General features: G+C 32.3%; 1 protein-coding gene across 1 annotated transcript in view; it reads left to right on the top strand.

The window, feature by feature from the left end:
* Window positions 1–4,024: 4,024 nt before the first annotated feature.
* LOC108754583 overlaps window positions 4,025–7,432 on the top strand; it is a 12,256-nt gene continuing 8,848 nt past the window's right edge. Inside the window, exon 1 of the mRNA XM_018497017.1 lies at window positions 4,025–4,162. The gene's annotated coding sequence lies outside the window, so the exon portion shown is untranslated. The remainder of the gene's footprint in view (window positions 4,163–7,432) is intronic.

Genomic DNA, 7,432 nt, shown 5'->3' with positions numbered 1-7,432 from the left:
CAGAGAGATCCGGAGGTAGATATCCATTACGACGCGTGATTTTCAACAGACAACGCTGTACTCTTAACACGGGTGCGGTCTCGCGTCCTGGAAACGTGTTCATTAGCATACTTCGATTAAACAATGTCCTTAGCAAGCGCGCTTTTCCTTCCACGAGTGGGATGGAAAATAAGTGCAGTGGGAAAGCGGAAATGGTCCGCGGCGATACCAACGGGCGAAGCGGAATTATTTATCTCGCGCTGGCCGCGCGGCCGTCCGGGTCCTTGATAAATAGATCCTCGCGCGAAACGTTGCAGCAGGTTCCCGCCAGTCCAGACTCGAGAAAGGACCATTAGGTAGGGATCCACACTGTGGTGGCAGTAGCGGGAAAAGGAGGAAAAAAAGGAGAAAGGAAAAAAGAATGGAAAGCAGATCGGTCGGCGTGTGCGGGGTCGGCGAAATAAAAGCGGCCGTTTATAGTCGCCGCTGGATATGCTGGGATATATGCTCTCCGTTCTTTTTCATCGGGTGCATCGCTATGGAAAATTGAAATAATTAATCGGGTGTCCGGTGCCCTTTTTCCTCTCTTTCGCATTCCTCCTCTCTTTCGCTTTCTTCCTATTTCTCCCTGCTCTTCCGCTCCGCCTCGAGGATGTATCCTGACGTTATCATCACGCGCGGCCGCTACGAATCGCATTAATCAACCGACAGAAAACCGTGGCTTTCCTCCGTCTTTAAACATGCATAAAACACAACCCCCGCGTATTAGACCGTTTACCGGAACATTATCGAGCGTTCCGCAATCGATGCTTTAATCATTTGCCCCAAGGGGGCAAATGCAAAACGCAAGAATACCCAATAACGTCATAATAGCTCTTCGATAACCATCTCTCGTTCAATAGCATGGCCGATGAGTTAATAATACCGTGTTACGTTACAGTAATATAAAACAATTACATTGCGTTTCGCGTTTGAAAGAGAGTGTCGCGATCGAGTTGACTGTACAAAAAATTTACAATGAAACGATGATATTAGAAATTAAAAGTATTAGTGCAACAGTGAAACATGACGTTATCGCAATTAGCGAATCATTTTATATCTGCCATCATTGCAGTATTTTATTTTATCATGGACGTAAAATGCATTTGGTATTATCGCGATACTATCAAACGTTTTAACGGCGCGATGCACGGGAGTCGTGTTCGATATGCACACAATGATATTATTTTAATTTCGTTAATTAAAACATGATTCGACACTTTGAATGACGCGGAATACGAATTCGCATGGAATATATGCATATTTCATTTTATTTACGTGGATTTGCAGCCCACCAGGATTGTTTACAAAATCTCGTAAGCCCTCACTCTAGACGATCTACAATTCGTATCAGAAATCAGGATTCCATTAAAAATTTTACGGAAAAATATTTGAAGAAACGGAAGTAAACGCACGTCGTATAAAATATGCATTGCGATGCGTGCACGTGTAACAGAATACACACACAGTGCGTGTAAAATTATAAATTAAATTCTACCTCAAAATCTGACCCCGAGATGTAGCTTGTTGAAAAAGTGAGCAATTATTTTATTTGATACAACACATCTATATTTCTCGTAATACACACACACACACACACACACACACACACACACACACAATAAAAGATGGAATTCAGACATGGATGGGTAATACCCGAGGTTGTACGACAATCGACATTTTGTGTTTAGAGTCCTCTGTAATCTCGCGGGACACACGCGAACGAAAGCCGAAATGAAACGAAATGACAAGGGTGTTTTTTATGAAATGCACTTTGACGGATAATGAAATACGCGCGTGCACGGGCTCGATCTCCCGCAGCCGCGTAATATAAATAAATGAATAAAATCCTCGCGTAATCCGTATCAGATTGTATCGTAACAGGAGGCTGCATCCCGGTTTGAAATATTGATCTGGTCGAATTGCGGTGTTCTATCAAAATACATTAAAAGGCGATCCCTTCCCTCTCCCTCCCTCCCCCCCCTCTCTCTCTCTCTCTCATTGAGAGAGATATATGTATTGGACATAATGTCACTGCAATACTTTCGGTCTGCTCTCGCTCGAAATATCCAGTGACAAAAGTAAAATAATCCCGTCCGAAAGTAAAAACCTGTTCTTTGTCACTACACTGGTCACATTATGGAACTGGATTCGGAATGGATTCCGATCGGAATTATTCCGTTTTTCCAAAAAAATGAAATAGAGATCTGTAAGGAATGATTGAATAATTCCGATTAGAACCCATTACGAACAATTCTATAATTCATACTCTCGCAAGTAATATTAAATTGTTTGTCAGTTAAATTTGTGATATTACAGACTCCAGCTTTTACAGGACTGTATTTCAAGGCCAGCAAATAATTGATGCGCAGTTTGCTTGAACTAGAAATTATAAAAATTTATATAAAACATTGTTACACTCTGAAAAATATTGATGGATTTAACACCATGCGGTATTTATAATTTTCACCATGTTGGTGTTAATATTAACACTCAAAACTCCCATGATGTTCACATCATGCTGCTGTTAGTATTAACATCAACAGGTGAGAATAAGATAGACGTCACGTCCCAGCAGACAATGTATTTTAAAACGTTTTTTAAATATTTATTTAATGTAAAAAAATTTAATAAATATTTCAAAAATATTTTGTAAATATTGTGTGCTGATTGGAATGGTGTTGAATTGACACAGATATTTTTTTAAGTGCCGTAAGATTCATCTTAACTGAATATGATCCTCTTCACTCATTTGTGATATACTTATTTCGTTTCATTTCTTAAGTATGTATAATAAGTTTAGTCACAAAGAATAAACCCAAGGACGCGCGTTATATTGGTGTGGGATTTTTTCTGCATGAACATGTTCCTCATTAAAACTAGATGTAAAACTAATTGTCTTAGAAAAATAAAAAGCATTGTTTTTAACACAAATTGAACTTTTTATGGTATGTACGTACAATTCACTGGAAAAAATTGCTTTATTGCGCGCAAATATAATTTTAACTACGCGCCGTTTCATATAAGAACTACTTGTGTAAATTATGTGAATTTCTCTTCTTTAAACCAATGTACGAAAATTAAACAATTCTATGCGAAATAATGGTGAAACTATTTGCGCATTATCGACAGGCGGAGAAATTTCTCTCTTTACGTACAACTTAATTGATATTTTCATATTTGTGATTTCTGTGGTATTGCCGATTGCCGATTTTATCCCATTAATATAGATAATAACGCGTGTTGTTTATCACACTCGATTATTTATTATTTCAGCTATTTATTACCTTGTTATAATCTGGTTATTTGTACGATCCAACATTTATTAGAATCAAAAATTTTTACTTTGACATTAATTAATTTATTTATGTATAAATGCGATATTTGATATAAATTATTGGATGGCCGTAAATACGGCATCAAAGTTGAATTCAATCGTATCAAAATCCTATTTACAATCCTATGAAAATCGGAATATTTAGCAATTCTACATATTGATATTGAACACACAATTTATGTCACGTCGATCACATAGTGCTATTTCGATATTTTAATTAAATAAACGTTCCGTAATTTTCTGAAAATACGCATTTACACGCATTCAAAAGATTTAAAGCATCCAGTTAGAAAAAAATGAAAAATTTTATTCTAGCCAATCGCGCTTGCAATCCTCTAGCGGAGCCATTCTTTTGCGCAAAAATGTTATTGGAAAGCTTACTCTCAGTGGAAGCCGCTAGCTTTGCAGTTGTATCTAACTGAAATTGGTAGTCCACGATTTTTGCGAAATTGTTTCAATTTTGTAAAATCCTTTCTGCGCTTATATTCACACTCGATTAGTGGATATTTCAAATTATGTGAATCTAATTTATTTTTTAAGCTTTGTCAGCCACACTTTATTAATGTTATCACATATACAGAGAATTATGCAAATTTTATTATCAATATATAAATCGATAAGTGCAACAGATATAATTTTCTTTACGTGTTCATTTTGTCAAAGGTCTATCGGCGTCATCTAATGTAATATAGGAGACGTTCGGCGAAGCTTGTATGAGGAGATAGAACACGTTGGCCGTCTCGTGCGAGTAGCCTTGTATATTGGAGATGAAAAATTCATGGGGCTCGATGCAACGTCCAATCTTAGGTATTTATTTCATGTAAGATACACGAGCGCCCGTATTTTCGTCTCTCGCGGAACACGATGTCGCATAACGACGACGCTTAATTCTTTCGTGTTTCTGGTGTGAAAGCGCGTGTAAGACAAAAAATTTACATAAACAATCTAATTCATCCTTTTAAAAAATCATAATTTAATTCATTTACACCTAAAAGTTTATATTAATTTAAAATTCACAAGACACAAATTTTTTACGTCAATAATTATTTTACTTAATCTATATATTTTTCAAATAAAAATTTCACTTTAATTAATTTGCATGCAAATTTATATCTCTTTCAAATTAATTTAGCTTTTATTTAATTTTCATCTTATCGGTATTAAATCTATGAAAAAGTTATACGTGGTCCTGAATTTATCGAAAAAAAGATATTTCTGAATATAATTTGCATTCGCATTTTTCAACATCCCCGGTATAAAATCAAAACTCACAGAAGTTAAAAAGCAATAAAAAAATATAAAAAAATCAATTTACAACGTATTGCTTAATTAAAAAAAAAAAGATTAAATAATGTTACTAGAGTCATGGTCGGTTGAAGAGTTAGACTCTATTTTTAGCTGGCTGTGTCAGTAACTCGATGAGATACTGTGTAGAATTAATAGCACAGAGTACATACAGATTGGAAGCGATATCTGGAGGAGTATCGATTATCACACCAGCACAAATTGGGAGATAATTGGCTGTGTCAGCTTGCGCGCACCGGTCTGGTTTCCCGACTGGACAATATCACACAACGGGAATTTAATAAAGCTCCGACTTGGACATTGCGTAGGACGTGGCTGAAAGGAATGAACGTGGAGCGTGTCTAGCATGCACAGAACTCTCTTTCCTTCGTTTTTGCCCTATCACCCAACCGTCGCATTCACTAGCTTTTCTTTTTCCCGCGACTCTTTCTTTCTTTCTTTCTCGATTCTCTTTATATTTTGTCGTGAATGAAGTCTATTTTCAAACTTTATTTTCGAAGTGATAGTATCAAATGGCACTGTACGATGGATTCCTTTTCTTATTTTATTCACAAATTATATTTAAGAGAGTCGTATAATGGTTTTTCTTCTATTTTTTTTTTGTTATATCAATTCGACTATTTGAACAAGCAATAAAATTATATACATAGAATCTTTTCATATTTTTAGCAACTGCTTAAAAAATCCTAAAATTTATACGAAATTTTTTTTGTTAAATTTATTTTTTGTATATAAGTATTTATTAATAAATTTATTTATCTATTTCTCATTGTATTTAATTAGAACTTTTTGAAAAATACATATAAAAAGAATATTTAAATTTTGCATTGTAATTATTAGACATTCGTCTAAATTTTATTATTAAAAATGCATTGGTTTGTTTTATATATGCAGTTTTATTATAAATAAAAAAATATATATATATTGTAATTTAAAAAAATAATATAAAGAAATTACCTCCCAATTTGTACCGGCATAGCAATATCGATTATACTTCTGCAAATCTTTCGCTAAAAATGATATAACTATTTTTTGAATATCTGAAGTGAATAAAATTCTATTTTATTTTATAACTACATTTTGAGAGAATTTATGAAATATCATAAGAAACACCAAAAAAAAGGATGAGGAAAAAATATAATTCATCAATTTTAATTTATGAATAATTATTGCTTCATGAATATTAAACATTTTTTAAAATATTGAATCTTATCTGCTTGCACCAGTTGTTTAGTTGAAAAAGACCATACTTTTACAGGAAATTAAGGACAAAATTACGATATTAAAGAGAGAACTTTGATAAAAATAAAAATCTTTTCGCGTTTATTTCTTGCTATAACAAGAAAAAAGCAGAACATCAGTTCTTAAAATCTGCATGTATTCATGAAAATAATAGATACAACGCGGAATTGTTCGCAGATGTGAATGATGAATCTTCTCAAATGCCAACACGTGTTAAAAGAAGAAATATATTTTGTTTAATAATATGCTCTATATATATATCATACAGATTTTGAATTATTCGACTTACACAATGTCCACAAAAAGAAATCAAATGTCGCATATATCTACATTGATTAATTACAATATTTAATATTTTAAAATATATATTTTATTACATATATACAGAATTGAGTAGAGTTATAAATTTCGTATCAAAGGATTTGGAGATTTTTCAGATTCGATTTATTGAGCTCACTTAACGCACCTATCTCTTTTAAGATCACATTACTGTTCCCAATTTGACGGATAGATATATCGGACTTAATAGAACCTGGTTTTACTTTGATTACAACAAATTCCACAAATCCTTATCTTTTATCTACTTTTCTACTTTTTGTTTTACACTATTTTATTATTTGACCCTGTTTAAATTTACACATGCATTCATAAAACAATGCTTTTATTTTTGGATTCTCTATTTAGGAAACAAATTTGAATGTAAACTTTTTGCATTATAATTAAATATCATTTTATCTGAATTATAATTAATAGCATAAAAAAACACTAGTTAGTTTGTTACTTGCAATAATATTATACTATCTTTGCATATCGTAGTATCACAGAAAATATACTTCGCAGTATTTTACAAGTATATTGCAGAGATTTTTTGCTTACAAATAAACGTAATATTTCTAATAATTATGGTAATTGCAAATTATATATAAAACGGTTTTATTGTCTTTAATCAATTATTTATGTAACGATTTTAATCATTTACATTAATATAAAGAGTTCACACATACTTGTTTATATACATTGATAGTCCTAGCATTCCTGTAAAAAATGAAGTCAATAACTAATTTTTTATTATTGTAATCAATTGTAATTGTAAACGAGACTGATCGTATTACATTAATTGATAATTTATAAATGAGATAATTGTCAAATGCCGAATATAAATAAAACGTTTTACAATTTACGTTTTACAAACGTTGTCATTTTCGAGAAATTTTCTGGTTTTAACATGCATAAATAATAAAAGAAATTGATGTTTTTGTTTGTTCATAATTAATGGGATTTGAAATTTAATGGGACATTAAATTAACAATGGGACATGAAATTTAATTAGATCTTGCGCAATTTAAAATATAACTGATAGACAAAAATATTTTTAATTAGATCTAGAATTTGGAAGGCAGATGGTAATACTAACGGTACTTTTTTTCAAGAGAAATCGTGTGAAAAGATCGATAATATATTAGTAATATAATAAGTTATAACTAACAATCATACGTAATCATTGTAATAAAAAACTTAAAAGTAAATTTT

This window comes from Trachymyrmex septentrionalis, unplaced genomic scaffold, assembly GCF_001594115.1.
Source record: "Trachymyrmex septentrionalis isolate Tsep2-gDNA-1 unplaced genomic scaffold, Tsep1.0 scaffold8, whole genome shotgun sequence".
Classification (NCBI taxonomy): domain Eukaryota; kingdom Metazoa; phylum Arthropoda; class Insecta; order Hymenoptera; family Formicidae; genus Trachymyrmex; species Trachymyrmex septentrionalis.
This window is presented reverse-complemented; position numbering and strand designations above follow the sequence as displayed.